Below are 12,822 nucleotides of genomic sequence, written 5' to 3' on the forward strand. Positions count from 1 at the left end.
GCCAAAGCAAACACTCTGGTTCCAGTGGTCAGTAGAAGTATGAAAGTGCTTCTGCCTGCTGGAAGTGAAGTTTCATCTTTTTCCCTGCCCGCAGACTTGTGGGCAGGAAAAGAGATGAAACAGTTTGCTCTCGCCCACAGGGAGCTGCCTTTCCAGCAGCTCCCTTCATGCAAAAGCAATGCCGGCTCTTGCCTTGAGACTTCCACTGCGGCCCCGGGGGAAAAGAGTAGAATGAGGCAAAATAAAGGTCCGAAAAAAGCAGAATGAGGCAAACTAAAGGTCGGAAAGAGGCAAAATAAAGATCAGAATCGAGCACAAAAGAGGCAAAATAAAGTGAGAAATGAGCAGAAAGAGGCAAAATAGAGGTAGAAACAAGAAGAAAGAGGCAAAATAGAGGTCAGAAACAAGCAGAAAGAGGCAAAATTTAGATCAGAAATGAGCATAAAGAGGCAAGATAAAGGTCAGCAATGAGGAGAAAGAGTCAAAATAAAGGTCAGAAATGAGAATAAAGAAGTAAAATAGAGGTCAGAAACAAGCAGAAAGAGGAAAAATTAAGGTCAGCAATGAGCAGAAAAAGACAAAATAAAGGTCAGAAGTGAGCAGAAAAAGGAAGAAAACTAGCAGAACCTACTAAAGCACTCATGCAACCACTCACAGAACAACTCAGACACTCTCACAGACACTCACAGATGCATTCAGACACTCATGTACCCACTCACAGATGAACTCAGAAACATACACCCACTCTTGGACCAAGCCAGACACTAATGCACCCACTTACAGAATCACTCATACTCTATCTCTCCCACTCACAGACCTACTCAGAGACTCATACACCCACTCACAGACCTACTCAGAGAATCACTCACAGACCCACTCATGCACTCACTTATACATCCAATGAGACACTAACGCACTCACTCACAGAATAAAAACAAAGGTTACAGGGACATTATAGTTAGAAAATAGATTTGAAAAAAAAAACTTAGAAATTAACTGAAAAAACTAACGGTTACGGGGACATTATAGTTAGGCTCGAATTTTACTCCTACAAAACCATCGAAATTCAGCTGTTATAGTTATCTAAGGTGACAATAACTTATGCCCCCTACAATGCACTTCTTATGACCTCACATATTACGACACTCATGACATGGTCAGTGACAACACTGATGATATTTCAAATGACATCACTAATGACATCCTCCAAAGAATTACACCCCATACAACCTCTCATATGCCCACTCACACACCCACACAACCACTCACATACCCATTCACAAACCCATAAAGAAACTCATTCACCAACTCACTCACTCATACAGGCACTCACACAACCAGTCACTCACTCATACAGATACTCACACACCCATGCACTTACTCATTCAGATACTAACACATGTACTCAGTCATCAAAACAGTCACTGAGACAACCACATAATCTCCCATAAAGCCTCTCTCAGCTCATTTACTCACCCATACAGGCACTCACACACCCACACACTCATCCATACAACCACAAACACTTACTCACTCACCCATACACACCCATTCATTCACCCATACAGCTACTTATGTACCTTCATAGTCACCCATACATCCACTCATTCACCTGTTCACTCACCCATACAACCACTCATGCACTTTCTCATTCACCATTTACAGCTACACATACACCCCCTCAATTATCCATACAGCCACTCATGTACCCTCTAATTTACCATTTACAGCCACTTACACTCCTACTCACTCACCCATACAGCCACTCAAACAGCCACTCACTTACTCATACAGCCACTGACACAGCCACTCGCTCACCCTTATAAAAACAAACACAACCACTCACTCAACTATACAGTCTCTCACATACCCACTCACTCATCCATAGACCACTTAGACACCCATACAGCTACTCACACACCCACGTATTTATCCATTCAGCCACAAACACACACTCATGGAGATACACAGTTACACAGACACTCACATAATCGATGTTTTAAAATAGAATCACTCTTTAGTAGCAGACAATATTAACTAATTTAACTTTTGTGATACCTTAATATATATGTTTAACACTCAGAAACTTTTAGAAAACACTCACAATTACTGGATGATGTAATCAGTGATGTTATTTGAGATGTCATCAGTGATGTCACTGACCATGTCATAAGTGATATAATATGTGAGGTCATAAGCAGTGCATTGCGGAGCCATAAGTTAGAGTTAACTCAGGTAACTATAACTGCTGAAGTTCTATGGTTTTGTACGAGTGAAATCTGAGACTAACTATAACGTCCCTGTAACCTTAGTTTTTTTCTATTAATTTCTAAGGTTTTTTTAAATTCTTATTTGCAAGCTATGACATCCCTATAGCCTTTGGTTTTTCCAGTGAGTATATATATATATATATATATATATATTCACTGAAAAAAACATAGGTTTCAGGGGTGTTATAGTTAGCTGGGCATTTCACTCGTACAAAACCATTGAAATTCCTCCGTTGTAGTTAGTTAATATCCCAGTTGTCCACTGCTTTGCGTTAATCTAAACATATCTCACACGGAATTCCCTTTGGACCCCCCCTTCCTTGTTTCCCTAGCGCCAGGATGCTCCTTGCGGAGTGACAGTTCGTGCTTTATAAATGCATATGTACATTACATTACAGTTCTACTAACTATAACTCGCGCGCCCGCAATCAACTGCTGATGATGTCAAATATTACATCTACTAGATGATGTCATCAGTGATGTCATCAGTGATGTCATTTGAGATGTCATCAGTGATGTCATCAGTGATGTCACTGACCATGTCATGAATGATTTAATATGTGACATCATAAGCAGCAGATTGCGGGCACGCAAGTTATAGTGAGTAGAACTAACTATAACGGAGGAATTTCAATGTTTTTTTACGAGTGAAATGTGCAGCTAACTATAACACCCCTGAAACCTATGGTTTTTTCAGTGAATTTCAAAGGTTTTTAAAATGCTAATTCCTAACTATAACATGTCTGAAACCTATGATTTTTTCAGTGAATTTCAAAGGTTTTTTAAATGCTAATTCGTAAGTATAACATGTCTGAAAATTATGTTTTTTTCAGTGAATTTCAAAGGTTTTTTAAAGGATATTTTTAAAATGTATTTCTTGTTCTAATTTTTTTTATATTCTTTAACTACATTTTTTAATCTACTTATTTTTATATATATCGTTTTAATTACACTACACATATTTTAAAACAATATTTAAAAAATATATATATATATTTTTATTATTTTATATTCTTTTAAATATACTTATATATATATATTTTTTCTTTTTTTTGAAGTCGCGCACCCAACGCGTTAGAATCGTGCATCCGACGCATAGAAGTCATGCACCAAACGCGCTGGAGTCGCGCACCCTACAGGTTAGTAGTCGTGCATCCAACGCGTGCACACTACGGGGCCGCGCTGAAAGCCACTCTGGATGCGCGACTCCTAATTTTACCGTAAAAAAAAAATAGCCCCTATCACTAATTTGTATTATCCCCGGGGCTTTTAAAAAACGTTGGGGACCGTGGGGGGAGCCCCAACGCCCCCACAGTCCCAGCCAGCTTTCCGTGTTCTTCGGGAGCCGGCATTGCTTTTCCACATGGGGAGCTGCTGACATGCAGCTCCCCGTGTGGAAAAGCAATATGGTTTGGATTTTGAAAGAGAGAGCAGGTTTCCCTGCTCTTTCAAAATCCAAACCAAGTTTGCTATGGGAGGGAGGGAGACTCCTGCCCTCTCATAGCAAACAACAATGTCCTGGGGGTGGGCACCCCAGGACACTGCAGGAGCCGGCCCTGGGGGGTGGCGGTCCCCAGGGCCCTCGAGGGCGCCAGGAGGGGGACCATGCAGCCCCCCCTCCCTCAATACATAAAGCCCCGGGGGTGATGGTCCCCGGGGCTTGGGGGGGCTGTTGAGCCCCCCCCACAAATTATACTGGGAGGGGCTTTCAAGCCCCTCCCAATTTATTTTGTAGCCGTGGGGGTCGTGGTCCCCAGGGCTGGGGGCCCCTATGGGCCCCCTTTAAATTTAATAAATATAAAACTCAAGGTGCGCGCAGGGTGCGCAAATCCTGCCATAAAAAAATAAAAATAAAACAGAGTTTTTTTTATAATTAGCCCCCGGGGCCAAATCCCGGGGGCTAATTATAAAAAAAGCTCTGTTTTATTTTTATTTTTTTATGGCAGGATTTGCGCACCCTGCGCGCACCTTGAGTTTTTGGGGGGCCCTGGGTGTCCTTCTGGGACCCCCTAAGCAGGTCTAGAGGGTCAGGGTATTTCTACCCTGCCCCCTTTAAACGTTTTGCACACTTATTCCACAGACTTCTTCAGCCTCGCTTCTACCGAAGGACAAAATGGCTGCCAACAGTTCCTGGTTTCGAATGTTGACAACCACTTGACAGCCAATTAGCATTCAGCGCGTGATCGGGAGGGTGCGCTCAGGGTGCGAGGATCCAGAGCAGCAATAGATAAATATGTATTTTTAACTGTAATTTTCTCAGGAACTACTGAACAGATTGACACCATTTAAGCAAAAGGCACGAGTCTGAACTGAGGACTACCTCTTTGCCAAATTTGGTGTAATTCCCCTCAGCAGTTTGGGCTGTCGCTGCGGCTAAAGGTCCTATGGGAAATTGCATAGGAAAACACGTTTTGGGACCCCCCTTTTTTCTCGGCCACCGCTGCACGAATCATCCCAAGACTTTCAGGATAGGAGCGGACCGGAGCTGGGCAAAAGTTTTGAAAATTTAGCAAAGATTCGTCAATCGGCGCTAAAGTTATTGGGAATAGAATGTTGCGGATTTCCTATGGAAAACAGGTCCTAACTATAACTACCTACTGGCGACCGCCAGTAGGTAATATATATATATATATATATATATATATATATTCACTGAAAAATACCAAAGGTTTCAGGCACGTTATAGTTAGAAATCAGCATTTAAAAAACCTTAGAAATTCACTGAAAAAACCATAGGTTTTAGGGAAGGTCATAGTTAGTTGGACATTTCACTCATACAAAAAAACCATTAAAATTCCCCCATTATAGTTAGTTCAGCTAACTATAACTCGCGCCCCCGCAATGCACTGCTGATGACATCACATATTATTTCACTCATGACATGGTCAGTGACATCACTGATGACATCACTGACAACATCTCAAATGATATCACTGATGACTTCACTGATGACATCATCCATGTGACTGTGTGTTTCTCTAAAGTTTAAAAATGTTTAATATATACAGGGAAAGGCGTATTGAAGAATGAGTGGGTGTATAAGTGTCTGAATGGATGATTTACTAGGTGCGTGATTGACTCCATAAGTGAGCCCGCGCTTCGTTTTTTTTATTTTCGCGACTGGATCTGCGGATCCTCCGCGCATCCCGCAATTAAAATTTTTTTTTTTTTTTTTTTTTCGGCCCTGGGGGTCCTCGGGGGTCAGGGTGTTTCTACCCTGCTCCCTTTTCTTGTTTTACGCATTTGTTTTACTGTTTTCTTGTGCCTCGGTTCTACCGAGGCACAAGATGACTGCCAACACTTCCTGGTTTGGAGTGTTGACAGCCAATTAGCATTAAGCTTGTGATCGGGAGGGTACGCGGATTAGGCCTGGGCGGTAAATTCCGTCCGTTCGCGGAATTTGCGGAATTTGGGTAATTTCGCGTTCCGCGGAGAACGCGAAATTGCCCAAAAATCTGCGTTCCGCGACTTCGCGAAATTTTTTGCTTGTTCGCGTTCTCAATATGCGTGTTCGCGAGATATTTCACCCCGAGCACGCAAACAGCGATCGTGAACAGGAAAAAAGTATCGCGAACAAGCAATTCCGCGTGTTCGCGGAATTTCTGCGTGTTCGCGGAGATTTTTTACCGTTTCGCGGAGATTTGCGTAACGCGATTACGCAAATTCCGCCCACCCCTAACGCGGATCCTCCGTGTTTCGGGTACACCACCCATGGTCACGAGTGACCAAGGGTGGTGAACCCGAAACGCGTTGAGTTGCTATTATTCTGCTAAAATAAATTAAACTGCTGAAAGTTTACTGCTGTCCGCGACTGCTGTCACTGCATGGAAAACAGCTTTCTGGTTTCATATATATATATAAATTCACTTAAAAAACCATAGGTTTCACACATGTTATAGTTAGCTGGACATTTCACTCGTAAAAAACCAATGAAATTCCCCCGTTATAGTTAATGCAGGCAACTATAACTCACGCGACCGCAATCCTCTGCTGATGACGTCAGATATGACATCACTGTATTTAGACACTTATTTACCCATGTCTCCTTCCATTAATCTTTAGCTATACATATATTACAAATATTTATTTTTCATAAAGACACATATGTCATCAGTGATGTAATATCTGACGTCATCAGCAGAGGATTGCGGTCGCGTGAGTTATAGTTGCCTGCACTAACTATAACGGGGGAATTTCATTGGTTTTTTACGAGTGAAATGTCCAGCTAACTATAACATGTGTGAAACCTATGGTTTTTTAAGTGAATTTGCAAGGTTTTTTAAATGCTAATTCGTAACTATAACGTGTGTGAAACCTATGGTTTTTTTCAGTGAATTTGTACGGTTTTTTAAATGCTAAGTTATGTATTTATTTATTTCAGGTTTTTCACCGTGCGCGCGCTGTGGGTGCTCGGTGCGCTTCGCGCACCAAGCACCCACCGTTGGGCGTGCGCGCAACGTGCGCGCAACTCGCGATTTTTTTAAAAAAAAAATATTGTTTTTTTTGCCCTTGGGGGTCCTTCTGTGACCCCCTGACCAAGGCTAGGGGGTCAGGAACTGTCCACTCAGCCCCCTTTTCAAGTTCTCCACCTTTTATTTTAACCCCCTCAGACTGCGAGAGACAAAATGGCGGCCGACACTTCCTGGTTTCGACCGATTCGAATGTTTACCAACATCTAACAACCAATCAGAATTGCGCTCGCGCACGGCAGGGTGCGCGCACCATGCGCGCACGGTGCGCGCGTATAGATATTGATATGCTTTTAAATGCTATTTTCTCAGGATATACTGAACAGATTTACACCAGACCTGCAAAAGGCACTTCCTTGACCTTATGGCTACCTCTCTGCCAAATTTCACGTAATTCTGTTCAGCCGTTCGGGCTGTAGCTGCGACTAAAGGTCCTATGGAAAAATGCATGGGGAAAACGCGTTTTGGGACCCCCCCTTTTTCTCGGCCCCCGCTTGACAAATCACCCCGAGACTTTCAGGGTAGGAGCTGATCGGAGCGCCCCATTAGTTTTGAAAATTTCGCGAGGATTCGTCAACCGGCGCCAAAGTTATTCAAAATAGAATTTTGAGATTTCCTATGGAAACTAGGTTGTAACTATAACTATCTACTGGCGACCGCCAGTAGATAATATATGTATATATATATATATATACATATATATATATATATCCCACAAAGATTGCCTCGCAACTGAACCGGATCTTAAAAGGGCGGCCAGTGTGATTGGTACGAGGCTTCCAGTTAAAATACCACACAACCTTCCTTGAATTTCAAAGAGGCACACCGACTCTGGCTGAATTACTGCATTTCATTTATTACGTGGAACAGCACGAAGGCAATAGGCATCCCTTTCCCAACGTTTCTGCTTCTGCAAGCCTTGATCACGGGAGGAGTCTCTGATTTTGAATGACCCACGTGGTTCCTTTAAACACATGAGTCGTATTCTTTTGCAGAGCGCGCAGGGAGAAAAATGACTGTGAATTGCGAAGCGCTTTGATATGCGTGTAAATCTTCATCTCACTTGTTAATCCCCCAGCGCTTAAATAAAGTCAGCCAAAATGCACAGTTCGTTTTTTCATATTTCCACTCACTAGGAATACAGCATCAGCTCACAGCCTCAGGGATTTCTTCCTTTAGCTCCCAACTCGCCGCTCACTGAAAAGCATTTTCAAGGGGGGCAAGCAGGTCCGGTTCTAACGTTAAATGTCCCACAAAGATTGCCTCGCAACTGAACCGGATCTTAAAAGGGCGGCCAGTGTGATTGGTACGAGGCTTCCAGTTAAAATACCACACAACCTTCCTTGAATTTCAAAGAGGCACACCGACTCTGGCTGAATTACTGCATTTCATTTATTACGTGGAACAGCACGAAGGCAATAGGCATCCCTTTCCCAACGTTTCTGCTTCTGCAAGCCTTGATCACGGGAGGAGTCTCTGATTTTGAATGACCCACGTGGTTCCTTTAAACACATGAGTCGTATTCTTTTGCAGAGCGCGCAGGGAGAAAAATGACTGTGAATTGCGAAGCGCTTTGATATGCGTGTAAATCTTCATCTCACTTGTTAATCCCCCAGCGCTTAAATAAAGTCAGCCAAAATGCACAGTTCGTTTTTTCATATTTCCACTCACTAGGAATACAGCATCAGCTCACAGCCTCAGGGATTTCTTCCTTTAGCTCCCAACTCGCCGCTCACTGAAAAGCATTTTCAAGGGGGGCAAGCAGGTCCGGTTCTAACGTTAAATGTCCCACAAAGATTGCCTCGCAACTGAACCGGATCTTAAAAGGGCGGCCAGTGTGATTGGTACGAGGCTTCCAGTTAAAATACCACACAACCTTCCTTGAATTTCAAAGAGGCACACCGACTCTGGCTGAATTACTGCATTTCATTTATTACGTGGAACAGCACGAAGGCAATAGGCATCCCTTTCCCAACGTTTCTGCTTCTGCAAGCCTTGATCACGGGAGGAGTCTCTGATTTTGAATGACCCACGTGGTTCCTTTAAACACATGAGTCGTATTCTTTTGCAGAGCGCGCAGGGAGAAAAATGACTGTGAATTGCGAAGCGCTTTGATATGCGTGTAAATCTTCATCTCACTTGTTAATCCCCCAGCGCTTAAATAAAGTCAGCCAAAATGCACAGTTCGTTTTTTCATATTTCCACTCACTAGGAATACAGCATCAGCTCACAGCCTCAGGGATTTCTTCCTTTAGCTCCCAACTCGCCGCTCACTGAAAAGCATTTTCAAGGGGGGCAAGCAGGTCCGGTTCTAACGTTAAATGTCCCACAAAGATTGCCTCGCAACTGAACCGGATCTTAAAAGGGCGGCCAGTGTGATTGGTACGAGGCTTCCAGTTAAAATACCACACAACCTTCCTTGAATTTCAAAGAGGCACACCTCCCGTGATCAAGGCTTGCAGAAGCAGAAACGTTGGGAAAGGGATGCCTATTGCCTTCGTGCTGTTCCACGTAATAAATGAAATGCAGTAATTCAGCCAGAGTCGGTGTGCCTCTTTGAAATTCAAGGAAGGTTGTGTGGTATATATATATATATATATATATATATATATATATATATATATATATATATATATATATATATATATATATATATATATATATATATATATATAAAACACAAATAATTTTCTAGTTTTCTAGTTAGGCGGATCATAAGGTCGCAGTCAGTTTCAAGATCTTTGGCTAGATATTTACTGGCTTCAGGAAAATGAGTAAATTTCCCTTGCCGATATCTTCAGAAATGAATCTGGGAGTGACATTTGACTCTAATCTGTCAATGGCTGAAAACATTTTCTCAGTTGTTCCAAAATGGACATATCTTCTAAGACTTCTCAGGTAAATGTTTCCTTATCCAAGCAAGGATGGCAAGAGATGGGCAATCACAGCTTCAATCAGATCAAAGCTTGTCTATGCAAACTCACCCTATGCAGAAGTACATAATTCTATCTACAAAAACGACAGATCCTCTAAAAATGCAATTTGGTTAATCCACGGATCCCATAAATTCTTCCTTGTCTGACCACTTATTATTGAATTGCTCTAGTTCCCAAGATACTTTGTCTGGTTCACCATGCAATCTATGGCATCTCCCTGACTATTGTCAGCAAGTGAATTAAAAATATATGTTACCACAAGAACCCTTCAATCAACTGCACAAACCTGCTAACATGCCCTAAATGTAATAAAATTGGACACGGTGGGAGAAGTATTTTTATTTGTTCTGTCAAATACTGGAATTCCCTGCTAAATGAAAGCAGGTGAGATAAATAGTCTTAATCTGGTCAAATTGCTCGTTGCAGACTTTAATTTTCAGTATCGAAACTGCTCATATTGCCAATACCTCAGACCATTGGTGATTAATTATACACTCTACAAGTAGATATAACATATCAATGACAAACCATGAGAAACACGTGAAAACCAATGGCTAAAGAGGACTACCCAAACCACATGCTCCTTCTGTGTACTTCTTATTGCATGCTTTGTGTAGTGTTCAGTCTATCCACGTTCACGCTCTGGTTTAGAGTGTTATTGCTCTAAGAGTGTTCTAGGTTTCATGGTGGGTTGTGGATCATAGGCAGTTGGGGGATTGACTTGAGTGGATGTACAAGCTGTTCTCTCTGACGGAATAAACTACCTCTGAAAACCATCACGAGTCTCCTTCTCGGTTACTTCACACTGGCGACGAGGATTTGATTACATGAGTTACTTAAATAGATAAAGTTGTCTGCAGTCAGATGTGTGTTGAACGAAAGTAGTTTTGAGATGTAAATCAGACAGCCTGTATTGCAATTAGGCACTCCCTATGAGGTGGAATGAAGCACCAAAGAGCCGTTGTATGAAGAGAGAGAAACATTTCTCTGGGTGGACACAAAGCCCACTCTATGTTTGTTTTAAAGAGATGTTCATAATAGGTTTTCCGGACAGCTGCTTTGCCAGGCCTAAATCTATCCAGTTATTATGTGTTAGTGCCAGAGCTTATTTAGTGAAGATGGTTGATTGTGGTGCTACCAGCGCTTATTTAAGGAGACTGGGACATACTTTTCATCATCAGGGAATCAGAGCCAGAGGGAAAAATACAGAAAAGGGAAAAACAGAAAGAGGAGGAGAAAGACAAGAAAAGTGTGACAAAGGAATAGGATGACCAGATTTTGAAAAACAAAAACCAGGACCTTCCATGAACATGAGCTTACAACTACAAATTTGCCTTAATGTGGAGCACAGAATGACTTAACTGATAAAGTATTCCAACACAGAAAACACAAGACAATGAGGCACTAAGGAAAATATTGCAACCTTCACACACTTCTGTGTTGATTAAGTTGCTTTCTTGAAAGGAATGCAGACTCATCCTGAACACTACATATGGAAACTTGTCTCGCACTTTGGTCAGTAGGCCATCTCCCTGAAAACTGGCACATGTAGTAAATTCACCGAAAAGTGCCAAGGAAGATGGTGAAAAAACACAGGACTATCTTGTCAAATCTGAGACGCCTAGTGACACGTAAAGGGAGAAATTAGGGATGGAAAAAAAGTGTAAGAGTGAGATACAGAGAAAAGAAGTGTAGTTTGGTGGAAAAGATACATGAGGTGGAATGGACTCCGAAGAATAACTTTAGGTCCCTACATTTACTTTTTTTTAACAAATTAAACACTAAAGCCCACAAATTAGTAAACAATTGCCCATGACACCAACATTCTCACAGACGCACTGATAGATTTTACCTCAGTCACTTGCCCTACACGGGATGTAAAGGCACTCACCTCTTTCAATGAGCACCGCACCGGTTTCGTGTCAGGGGCCTAAAAGCTCCAGAATCCAGTGTCCGGCGACTCTAAAAGGCCAGTATTTAAAGTCCGCATTAAATTATGAAGCCGACGCAGTAACTTAAATGCACCTGACTCATAAAAGGGAATCCAGGCCTGTAATCATATTGTCTCACTCACAATGCGCGTGTTGCCATTCAGCAGTTCAAGTTATCCACTACAGAGCTGGTGACAGAAGGGAAATTAGACAACAGCCTTTGTCAGCAGACAACGCACCTTTTTTTATTAGCAGCGACATTTCAAATTCTCTATGGGGTGAAATATACCTGTGCATTTAGTGCAATGTAATGACCAGACACTCGTGGGACATTCTATTAAAATGTCAGCCTCATGATCGCCGTTGTATGTTTTATCAAGGCAATACTTACAGTAATAACGGGAGAAGAATTTTATTTCACAGTGTATTATGCACACCATTATTGTGAAGGCATATCCGGTGCTAAAGGCTCGGGTATATCATGCTAAACTAATGTAGTGAAAATTTTCACCAATATTTGCAGGAATGAACAGGGGCACATTTTTATTAAAGAGACAAACCAAAATAAAAATAGCGTTTTCTCTTCTGTGCTAGTCAAATGCCAGTGCTAATTTGTACCGCACTCGTTTTGCACTATTCAGTCGGCCCTCTAAATCCGGTTTAGCATGCCCGACATATATTTTATGTTGCCATTTTTATAATGTGGACGCAGATAAAGATTAGAGACACATCAATAATTCATAGTTTCTCACATTGCCACATATTCCTTTGCATGTTTTTATTTTTATTGAGTCAACCACCTTACTTGCCAGGTTGCTGCCCATGGTGCCATGGCTTTTAGACTTGAATCTTTTGAGTAGAGGAGATTACTTTCAAACTCAGAACTTTAGGGTTTCCAAATTAAACCTTTTCAGGTTATAACTAGCTCCCACTGCTCAATGCCCAAATAAAACGATTTGACAGTTTCTTTCTGTGACGATTTTAATCAATTTGCGTAGGAACTGTTGTAAGGCGCTGTTAGAAATGGGGTGTCTAGTTGGCTAGGGTAAGCACCTAAGCCAGTTGGAACACACCACTCTAGTCAGGGCAAGGGAGTTACACACTGAAGATAACCCCTGCTCACACCCTTGGTAGCTTGGCATGAGCAGTCAGGCTTATACCAGAGGCAATGTGTAAAGTGTTTGTGCGACACACTAGGCACACCACATAAGAAGCG

At 42.0% G+C, this 12,822-nt stretch overlaps 1 protein-coding gene across 6 annotated transcripts in view; it reads right to left on the reverse strand.

Annotated features, from left to right (window-relative positions):
- The window catches only part of LOC146866305 (uncharacterized), a 110,635-nt gene extending 99,010 nt beyond the window's left edge, over positions 1–11,625 (reverse strand). For all 6 annotated transcript variants that reach the window (XM_085640840.1, XM_085640837.1, XM_085640838.1 and 3 more), the window contains exon 1: positions 11,567–11,625. The gene's annotated coding sequence lies outside the window, so the exon portion shown is untranslated. The remainder of the gene's footprint in view (positions 1–11,566) is intronic.
- Between the last annotated feature and the right edge of the window lie 1,197 nt (positions 11,626–12,822).

This window comes from Triturus cristatus, chromosome 2_1 (assembly GCF_964204655.1).
Source record: "Triturus cristatus chromosome 2_1, aTriCri1.1, whole genome shotgun sequence".
NCBI classification, from domain to species: Eukaryota; Metazoa; Chordata; class Amphibia; order Caudata; family Salamandridae; genus Triturus; species Triturus cristatus.